Source organism: Heteronotia binoei, chromosome 8 (genome assembly GCF_032191835.1).
Source record: "Heteronotia binoei isolate CCM8104 ecotype False Entrance Well chromosome 8, APGP_CSIRO_Hbin_v1, whole genome shotgun sequence".
Classification (NCBI taxonomy): Eukaryota; Metazoa; Chordata; class Lepidosauria; order Squamata; family Gekkonidae; genus Heteronotia; species Heteronotia binoei.
This window is the reverse complement of record NC_083230.1, coordinates 85,891,522-85,902,960: the sequence shown is the minus strand read 5'-3', so window position 1 is coordinate 85,902,960 and position 11,439 is coordinate 85,891,522.

Below are 11,439 nucleotides of genomic sequence, written 5' to 3'. Positions count from 1 at the left end.
AGTACAATAAGCTACTTCTAATAAGGTTTCTTTTTTAAAAATACTCTTCACAAAATTGTTGATGTCACTGGATTACCCAGAGTACTATATAAAACCTTTCATTGAGATATCTCTACTCCAAAGACAGAGAATCCACAGCCCATGAAAGCTAGAGTGTTTGTTAAGGCCTAGAGAGAAAGCCATTCGAAAGGCAGAAGGACATGTTTATCACACTTCATGCTACCATTTCCTTCATGGCAGATTTAAACACACACTAGGCTTTGAAGGATGAAGGAAGGGCTGGAAGGTATCTGGAACCATCTCTTGTTCGATTGGGAATGATCCTATGCATCAGGGATATGGATCTTCAAGTAGGCCTGCTGCCTTAAAAAGGTAAAGGTGGTCCCCTTTGCAAGCACCAGGTCATTACCAACCCATGGGGTGACGTCACATCAGGACATTTTCTTGGCAGACTTTTTTACAGGGTGGTTTGCCATTGCCTTCCCCAGTCATCTACACTTTATCCCCTACAAGCTGGGTACTCATTTTACCGACCTCAGAAGGATGGAAGGCTGAGTTATCCTTGAGCTGCCAACCTGAACCCAGCTTTTGCCTGGATCGAACTCAGGTCATGAGCAGAGCTTGGACTGCAGTAGTGCAGCTTACCGCTCTGTGCCACGGGGCTCCTACTGCCTTACATATGATACTGTGTCCATGGGATGGGAGGTGAGTGGAGATCACAGTGCTCTTCAACCACTAACTGCAGCATCCAATCACTGAGCATATGGACTGAGCTATAGACATGAACACTCAAAACTGTCATGAGAGTAGGCTGATCTAGTACCTACCCTACTTACAGAAGTGGCAGGTATTAGACAAATAAAATAATTTTGTGGCAGCCAGGCACATTTCCTACACTAAAGACGAAAAGCCTGAAGGACATATGTACCAGCGGAACTCCAAAAACGTTTGTCTCAAAAAGTGGATTTAGGGAAGCCTGTGGTACTAGACAAATACAATTCAGCCCCCATACCATTTCCTGACTGAAACTGCCCGCTTCTCTGGGCTGCAGTTTGCCTGACAGGGCAAGAGGAAAAACCTATCAAGGCTAGCTGCAGCACACGAGGAGGTGATTTTCACTGGGAAAACAGGCAAGGGAGAGAAGTAGCCCCTTCTATGCTCAGCCCTAAATCCCCAATATGAATGACACCCTTCAGCTGCTTTTTTTGGGTCACAAAATACACTGGGAAATCTGATCACAGATTAGTGTAACATGGGGTTTGGCCTTCACTGTGGACATGCACTAAGAGGAAACAATAGGTCAGTCTCAGCTACCAAATGTGTGTCTTTTTCAGACATGTATATTTGAGTGCTTTTTGGATTCACTTCCACACTGGGTCTTGAACTAAGGATCTAAGGCAGAGGTGTCAAATTAATTTTTCTGAGGGCCAGATCTGACATAAATGAGACCTTTTCAGGCTGGGTAATCTGTGACTTAAAATGTAATGCCAGGTGGTGTGTGGGGTGGGGGAGAGGTCTTCCTCTTGCAGGAGGCTGCAAAAGCAGGGAGAAAACCCAGCAAACCTACACCTCCTGGACTGTCTGGGAGGCAGGGCTTTTTTTTTGAGCAGCAATGCACAGGAATGCAGTTCCAGCTGGCTGGTGTCAGGGATGTGGCCTAATATGCAAATGAGTACCTGTTGGACTTTTTCTACAAAAAAGCCCTATGTGAAACAATGGTGACATCAGGGTGTAGCCTAATATGCAAAAGAGTTCCTGCTGGCAGGCATAAGGTGGGGGAGAAGATCTCCCTCTTGCTCCTGCAGCCTAGCTGCAGAAACACAAGGAAAGCCCAGCCACCCCATGCTTCCCAGACAGCCTAGGAAGTGAGGGAGGGGGGAGAAGCTCTCAAGGAAAGCCCAGCCACCCTGTGTCTCCTGGACAGCCCGGGAAGTGTGAGGGAGAGAAGCACAAGCCAGCTGGGCTTTCCTCTTGCTTCTGCAGCCTCAGCTTAAGCACCAGGAATATCTCACCTGGCATGCCTCTCCAATGGTCAGAAGAGATGTGGGTGGGGAGTTCTTCCTCCTGCTTCTGCAGCCATGGTTGCAGAAGCACAAGGATAGCCCAACTGCCCCCATTGCAGAAGCAAGAGTAGGACTTATTTTTTAGCAGGAACGCACAGGAACACAGTTCTGGGTGTGTGCCTTATATGCAAATGAGTTCCTGCTGGCTGTGCAAAACAATGGTGACATCGGGGGTGTGGCCTAGTATGCAAATGAGTTCTTGCTGGGCTTTTTCTACAAAAATAGCCCTGAGCAAGAGACAAGCCCAGCTGGCCCACACCTCTCAGACAGTCAGAGAGGTCAGTTGCTTGCAGTTGCTTGCAGGGGAGGAGGTCAGTTGCTTGCAGGCCAGATACCAGCCCTTCAGGGGCTGGACCCAGCCCTCAGGTTGCCTGTTTGACACTCCTGAATTCTAAGGGAAAGCAGACGAGAACTATTGCTGTGCACTGCAGGCAGGACAGTCAATGAAACCTCCCAAAACAGGTGAGGTGATGCTTATTTCTGCACCTTCAAGAAGTTCCTGAGACAGGGTTGCTCCCTCATGTGCAAAGTTTGGGAGGACTGTACCTTGACTCCTATGTTCTCAATTTTATGGCAGCAGTCTGACAAGTGTAGAATGTAAGAGCTAATGTAAGTTTCATGTTTGATTCTTTATAATATGCTACTACCCCTTTAAGACTTAATCCAGTAGCATTCTGGGAAAGAATATGGCAGTTAGCCAGCTTCTGTACTGAAGTGGTTTTAGTTCTAACAGTGTTGTAGTTCGTGTTCGGTGTCTTCTCAAGAAATAAAAACCAATATTTACTACACTTCCTGCCTTTCCCCCTGGGTGGAGTGCACCTTTATGCTCGGGCCGCAGCTTCGCTATGAGGTACTGATTCACTTCCTACGTTGAGCATTAGCTACAATTCTGACTGCCTTCAAAATTTGTAAAATGTTTTCCCACAGGACAGAATTCCTTTAAGGAAAGTATTTTTTGAACCATACTTTTGTTTTCTCAACCATGTTCTTTGAGAGAGACTTGGTTCAGGCATCACATGAAACTATGGTTTAATTCAGCTGTGGTTAGCATGATTACAAGAGCATGAGCCACTCTGCTGGAAACAGTTAGTCTGACTACATCAAACCAAGAACTGGAAGCAGAGTACTGAAGGTGGTCTATTAATCACAGTCAATCATAACTATGACTTTGGGTGGGCTTGTTCCCTAGTATCAAGCCTGAAGTATCAAGGCTGAAGTTGGTTCCTTATTCATTCCTTATTCGTGACTTACTCATCAATTCAACAAAAAACATGGAGGAGAGTTTGAAAGCTGTGGACCCCAGAATAAGGTCTGGACCACCATATATCATACATCCCCACATTCAGGGGACTCTTGCCATCTAGGGGAAATGTGCTGGTTCCTGGTCCAAAGAGTGGTTCTTGTGCCAGCTGATCCAAAGCTGGGTGCCCCCAGAATATTCACACAGGCAGACACTGGGAACAGGCTGTACCCCAATAAAATCTGTGGACCACCCCAAATGACACATCCCCACACTTTGGAGACTGTCTCCTGTGAGAAGACATACAGTGGCACCTGGTTCAAACACTGGTTCAGCACATGTCTCCTAGAAAGGGAGAGTCCCCTGAAAGGGGGTGGTGTATGACAAATAGTGGTCCAACCCTTATTTTGGGATGTTGAGGGAAAGTCAATATCTTAATGGTCTTTTTCAAGCAAAATCCTGGTTTAACAAACTGACCATAGTTAAAACCAACCATGGCTTCTGGTTATATCTGTACTGAGTCAGAGTTGCTAGCACAAGGTTGATGTCTGGCAAAAGACTCCCTGCTTGGGGGAGGCAGAACCAGAATTGATATCAATGTGTCACCAGGGATGTTCCAGCATTTGGCAAAAGCTCTATGACTTAACCAGCATTCCCAGTAACACACTGCTGTCACTTATGAAGACAGAGCATCAGAATGCTAGCTGTCACACACACATCCCTTCTTTCCTCTCATTTTTCTCCCACAACCCAGCTGAGTGCACCTTGATCAAAAGGATATCAGTAATGATTAACTACATGAATGCAGTCTAGGTAACCACAGCAAATTAAAACCTTATCTCCTTATCACCCTAGACACACTCTTGTGTGCAAAATTCCCTCTGTGGCCAATAAGAATTCCCTTTGTTCTTGTTACCGTTGCCTGCCTTGCCTGGGATTAAGGGGACGGATGAAGAAAACCAAGAACTAAATATATAGATGTGAAACCGAGAAACTCAGATCAGGTATTTGGATTGGTGTGGTACAAGAAAGGTTTTCTGAACTGTTCACTGATGTGTAGGAAAAGGGGAGAGAGAGAGAGAGAGAGAATAAGATTTTCTGGATAAACTCCAACCCTACATCGTTCAAGATAATTCAAGGCTGCTTCAGATATGACTTTCTTACACTGAGGAAAATAGGGTTGCCAAGTCCAATTAAAGAAATATCTGGAGACATTGGGGGTGGAGCCAGGAGCAAGGTTGTGATGAGCATAATCGAACTCCAAAGGGAGTTCTGGCCATCACATTTAAAGGGACTGCACACCTTTTAAATGTCTCCCCTCCATTGGAAATAATGATGGATAGAGGCACCTTCTTTTGGGGCTCATAGAATTGGAGACCCTGACCCAATCTTTTTGAAACTTGGGGGGTCTTTTGAGGAGAGGCACTGGATGCTATGTTGAAAATCTGGTGCCTCTGTCTCAAAAAACAGCTCCCCCAGAGCCCCAGATATCTGCAGATCAATCCTCCATTATTACCTATGGGGATTGGTCTCCATAGGGAATAATGAGTGCCCAGCAGACATGTCCCTCCCCCCTCTGCTTTCTGATGACCCTGAAGCAGGGGGAGGACCTCCAAACCGAGGGATGCCCTGCCCCCACCTGGGTATTGGCAACCCTAGAAGAAAAGGGGTGTCTTACTATGACATCTGTGCTACATGGAAAGACTGTGAATACTAGGAAAAGTGAAGTTGTGGTGCAGAAGGGAGAAGTGAAACTGAGCAGTAAATAAAACTGTAGCATGACTAGCAGCCCCTGTCTCCAACCCACTTTTTCATTCAGGAAGTGAGAAGAAATGAGCAGGGCTATCCAGAATGTCTGGACTCTCCTGTGCACTCTTTAAGGCTGCCAATCCCCAGGTTGGGGCAGGGGATCCCTGTTTGGAGGCCCTCCTCCCCTTCAGGGCCATCGGAAAGTGGGGATGTGGGGAAATGTCTGCTGGGCATTCCATTATTCCCTATGGAGAATGATTCCCACAGAATATAATGTAGAATTGATCCATGGGTATCTGGAGCTCTGTGGGGCCTGTATTTTGAGGTAGAGGCACCAATCTTGCAGCATAGCATCTGGTGCCTCTCCTCAAAACACCCTCCAAGTTTCAAAAAGTTTGGACCAGGGGGTTCAATTCTATGAGCCCCCAAAGAAGGTGCTCCTATCCTTCATTATTTCTAACGGAGGGAAGGCATTTTAAAGGTGTGCGGTCCCTTTAAATGTGATGGCCAGAACTCCCTTTGGAGTTCATTTGTGCTTGTCACAACCTTGCTCCTGGCTCCACGTCCAGTATCTCCTGATTCCACCCCCAAAGTCTCCAGATATTTCTTGAATTGGATCTGGCAACCCTAGCACCCTTGCAGCCTGCTGTGCCGTCTGCCCTACCCCAGCTTACAATTGAGGAAAGGATGTCTGGACTTCAGAACGCACACCCGGATGAATTGCAGGCCTGGCCTGAATTTTAACTGCCTATCCTCAGGCAGATAGATTTATCTGAGCATCATTGTGTTTTGCAAATACCACAAGGAAGAACTTCCAGGAGACCTGCTAAAAAAAATTACAGATTTTGCAGTAAATTCTTTTTTAAAAGCAGTGGCTACTGTTGTTGTAGCAGTACTTATAATGTGCATTCCAGTGGGATAACTGTGTTTGTCCGTTGCAGCAAACACAAATTGAACACTGCAGCACCTTCAAGGCAAACACATTTATTGTAGGCCAACAAAGCCTATGCTACAGTAAATGTGTTATTCCTTAAGGCATCACAGATCTATTGTTATTGTTTTTTCTTATAATGTAACATTTGGTGCGGTGACAACTGCTTCATGAAATGATCCTGCAAGCATGTACTATTCACATTGAGACATCATAACATCATTGTTTACATTACGGCAATTAACTGTAGGCTACATCTAAAATGCAATTGTCAGACTATTGCCCTCCCGTCTCCAATTTATACATGCAGCAGTTACCCAAGGGAGGCATGTACAGAAGTCTTAGAAGAAGCCATATGTCAGTGATGTGGCACACTAACTGCAGTCCAGGGGAAAGTGTTGTGCTGATCATCACCTTGCCAATCCATTGCAGACTGGATTAGTGTACCCATATTCTTCTTTCTAGATCTACTGCAAGACATACAGATGTGTAGGATAGGGGTGGAAGATTTAGGAAAGTTGAGGGGTGAGTGAGAGGGTAATGAATCAGTGCCTTAATTAACAAAATGGGAGATTCCTAAGTTATGCCTGCCTGCAGATCAGCCCCTCTAATTGAGAAACTCATCCTCTAATGCCAGGTAGGTAGATGTGTGCAGTTACTGTAAAGGGAAATGTCTCTGCACATGTGCAAAGCGCTTGCAGTCTTCGCATTCAGAGAATAAATTTTTTTGGCTCAGATTTACTCAGTTATCCCAAAGGATCTTATTTTTCTGCAATGAGAAGTGGTGGGACTACAGACTGTCAACATAGTCTACCTCCTTTGTAGCAAGAGGTTCTAGAGTTTAACATGACTAAGGATGCATTTCCGCACACTAAATAACACACTTTGCAACTGGATTTTTACAGCAAAATCACTTACAAACAGTTCACATGTGAAAGCACCCTGAGTGTTATGTCTCTTCCATCCTTTGGTCCTTACTATAGCTTGGAGGGAAGTGAACTAGAGCCATGACAATGGTTATTTCCTGGTGAGTAAAAGACATTTTGCACATTCTCAGAGGTGTATATTATTCCATATGGGCAAATATCAGCAAAGTCATTTTCAATTAATTGAAAATTAAAACCAAACACCAGGTAGAGTAAAACAGGATATTTATATTTCTGCTCTCACCTCACTTCAATGGCCCCCTCCACTCCTGAGGTAAATTCTCCATTGAGAACAAAAGAGGCGACGCCAAGTTTGCGGATGACACTAAATTGTTCAGGGTGGTGAGAACCAGAGAGGATTGTGAGGAACTCCAAAGGGATCTGTTGAGGCTGGGTGAGTGGGCGTCAACGTGGCAGATGCGGTTCAATGTGGCCAAGTGCAAAGTAATGCACATTGGGGCCAAGAATCCCAGCTACAAATACAAGTTGATGGGGTGTGAACTGGCAGAGACTGACCAAGAGACAGATCTTGGGGTCATGGTAGATAACTCACTGAAAATGTCAAGACAGTGTGCGTTTGCAATAAAAAAAGGCCAACGCCATGCTGGGAATTATTAGGAAGGGAATTGAAAACAAATCAGCCAGTATCATAATGCCCCTGTATAAATCGATGGTGCGGTCTCATTTGGAGTACTGTGTGCAGTTCTGGTCGCCGCACCTCAAAAAGGATATTATAGCATTGGAGAAAGTCCAGAGAAGGGCAACTAGAATGATTAAAGGGCTGGAGCACTTTCCCTATGAAGAAAGGTTGAAACGCTTGGGACTCTTTAGCTTGGAGAAACGTTGACTACGGGGTGACATGATAGAGGTTTACAAGATAATGCATGGGATGGAGAAAGTAGAGAAAGAAGTACTTTTCTCCCTTTCTCACAATACAAGAACTCGTGGGCATTCGATGAAATTGCTGAGCAGACAGGTTAAAACGGATAAAAGGAAGTACTTCTTCACCCAAAGGGTGATTAACATGTGGAATTCACTGCCACAGGAGGTGGTGGCGGCCACAAGTATAGCCACCTTCAAGAATGGTTTAGATAAATATAAGGAGCACAGGTCCATCAGTGGCTATTAGCCACAGTGTATGTGTGTATATAAAATTTTTTGCCACTGTGTGACACAGAGTGTTGGACTTGATGGGCCGTTGGCCTGATCCAACATGGCTTCTCTTATGTTCTTATGTTCTAACTCCAAAACAGTGTAATTGTCACTCCAGTTTTCTGCCCAATGTTCCCACCTGTCACTGCATAGATTAAAGAGGAGAGAAGGATATGAGGAAGGAAAATGCAAAGGGGCCCAGAAAGAAAACATGAGAGGAAAGGGTAGATTTGGTCAATTATGAATTTGGTCAGGAAGAGGATGACTGATTCTGCTCCAGTCACCTTGCAGCTTCCCCTCCACAACTCCTTCGTAGGCAATCTGGATGAATTGCTTGCACATTTCCCCACAACAAGAAAGGGTTAGAGGCTTATTTTTTTTAAATGAAAACTGAGAAATCAGGGAAAGGCCATGACATATTTCTGTGGGACTGTTTTCTTCATTTGCTCTCTGTAGCTACAAGCTTGCTTTCAATTTTAGTGTAACTTTCTTGCTTATATAAACTCATGGGAGAACTTCAAGTAGAGATCCTTTGAGTGCTAAATGTTATGTCAGGATCGGTTCAAATAGGACTACTGTTAACAACTGACCCAGTTCTTTAATTCTGATTCTTCATTCCATTCTGTGGGCATCTGAAAGGTTCTATTAAATTTATTATTTATTTATTTCAGTATATTTTTATTCCGCCCATTCAATAGGCATAAACTATGTGGGAGCTGGGGGGGGGGGGGGGCTTGAGCCCCCTCCGGGCAACCAACACAGGACTTGATGGCTTCCAATTTAAATTTTCAAGGAGGAGAGATCATTATCTTCAAAGGCATGAATGGGGTGGTAGAGTCTGTGATTTTCCCTCTGTGCTGCAAAGAAGTTAGTGGTGTTAATGACTTTACAACCTCAGCTTAGAAATGCTAATTGAGCTAAAACAGAATAAAACTTTGTTTTTCTTAAAGGTGTTATTGGACTCAAACTTTGTTCAACTAGTTAATGATTGGAGAAGAAATTGGGGGGAGGAATAACACTGTATTGCTATGTAGCATACATATTGCTATAGTATTTGGGGGTTCTTTTGGCAGATAGATATTTTGTGTCTTCTTCAAGCCTGGGATTGTTTACATTCATTTAAGTGGATGCTGAACCAGATCCTTTTGACAATTAATGGCCCCAGCAAGCCCTTTTTTGTCTTTTCAAAATGACTACATCAAGGGTGGCCAAACTTGCTTAACGTAAGAGCCTCATAGAATAAACGCCAGGCATCTGAGAACCCCAAGACATAAATGACAGGAGTCTGAGAGCCGCAAGACATGAACATCAGACGTTTAAGAGCTGTGAGACAAGGAAGGAAGGAAGAAGGCAAATAGATGGGGTGGGAGGGGGGAGAGGGGTGGAAAGAAAGCAGCTTTAACTTTAAATGCATTCTCCAAGCTGCCAGCTGGCTTGGCTTGGAGAAGTGATTTAAATAGACAAATGCCTTTTCCAAGCCAGCCAATAGGGCAGTGGGGGCTTCAAGAGCCACACAATATATGCGAAAGAGCCACATGTGGCTCCCGAGGCACGGTTTGGCCACCCCTGGACTACTTAGTCAAGTAGGTGTGGATTGACAATTGTTCACCACCTAGGCATAGAGTTGTCATTCCCCAGTTGGGGGCAGTGGATCCCTGAGTTTGGAGGCCCTCCCCCTGCTTCAGGGTCATCAGAAAACAGCGGAGGGAAGGGAAATGTCTGCTGGACACTCCATTATTCCCTATGGAAATCGATTCCCATAGGGTATAATGGTGAATCAATCTGTGGGTATCTGGAGCTCTGGAGGGGCTGGTTTTTGAGGTAGAGGCACCAAATTTTCAGTATAGCATCCAGTGCCTCTCTTCAAAACACTTCAAAACATAGGGCTCAGGGCGGAGCACAACATATAATAAAACAATAAAATACAATAAAACCATTTTAAAAACAGACAACTCAACAGCACACAGAAAATTTCCATATCATCACAATATTGCCCAGCAATATTGGCCATCTCACATCATGGCAAGATGTTATCCCACAAAGATGGCAGATATTATTCCATTTTATAGCACAGATGACAATGCCAACAGGGGAGGCCAACCAGATCAAGAAATAGATGCCCACAGCCTCAGCTAAAAGCCTGGCGGAACAGCTCCGTTTTACAGGCCCTACAGAAGGCTAAGAAGCCAGGTAGGACCCGGATCTCTGTAGGGAGCTAATTCTACCAGGTTGGGACCAGGACTGAAAAAGCCCTGGCCCTAGTTGAGGCAAGGCAGGCGTCTCTTGGTCTGGGGACAGCCAACTGATGTTGGGAGGCCGAACATGACCTCCTAGGCATATATGGGAGGAGAAGGTCCCACAGATATGTTGGTCTCAAGCTGCGTAAGGCTTTAAACGTTAAAACAAGGGCTTTTTTGGTAGGATAAGCCCAGCAGGAAGTTATTTTCAAATTAGGCCACACCCTCTGACATCACCATTGTTTCACACAGGGCTTTTTTGTAGAAAAAGCCCAGCAGGGACATATTTGCATATTAGGCCACACACCCCTGACACCAAGACAGCCAGCCAGAACTGCGTTCCTGTGCATTCCTGCTCAAAAAAAGCCCTGGTTAAAACTAAAACCTAAACACAGACTTGGTACTCAATAGGCAGCCAGTGCAGACCCTGAGTTTACTTGACAGTCCTGCCCTGAACTATGAACAAGGAGAGATGTACTACTAATTAATTTCATAGTACTATTACTGCTCTTCTTCTGTTGGTTCTATGCTGCCATTAGCCCCATACCTAGAAAAGTAAAGCCACAAATGTCAGGGATGGTAAACTTAATGGAGCCCTTTCTAGCAGTGTTCTCCCACTGAAACAAAGTTCAACAGAATCTGCAACTTGGAGGCATGGATATACCTCCTATAAAGGACAACCAAAAATCCCCTCAGAAAGTTTTCTGCAGGGCAGAGAAGTATTTTGGCTTTCATGCTTTATAAAATATCCATGAACAATCACTTAGCCTATAAAGTTTTTTTTTAAAAGAAACACACCTCTCTCACACTTGCCTCATAAAACCGATCATGATATGCACAGATATGGTGAGATGGAGCCTGTGACTCTTCTAGCTGCTGATGTCACAGGTCGGTGCAACCCAGAAGGTACCTGTACAACATGCAGCTACAGCAATTTTAGTAGCACTGGACTTGCTAGCTGGGAAGGAAGAGTGCATTTCTTTTCTTTTGCATTTCAGTAAAACTATCAGTCTTGCTTCCATATCAGATTATCTGCTGCTTTGGAAGGAAGCAACCTGCAAAAATACCCAACATGTTCTACAACTGGGCAATTTCAGGAAACCCCAAGTGTGGCCACATGAGTGATCTCATGGAAACCCGT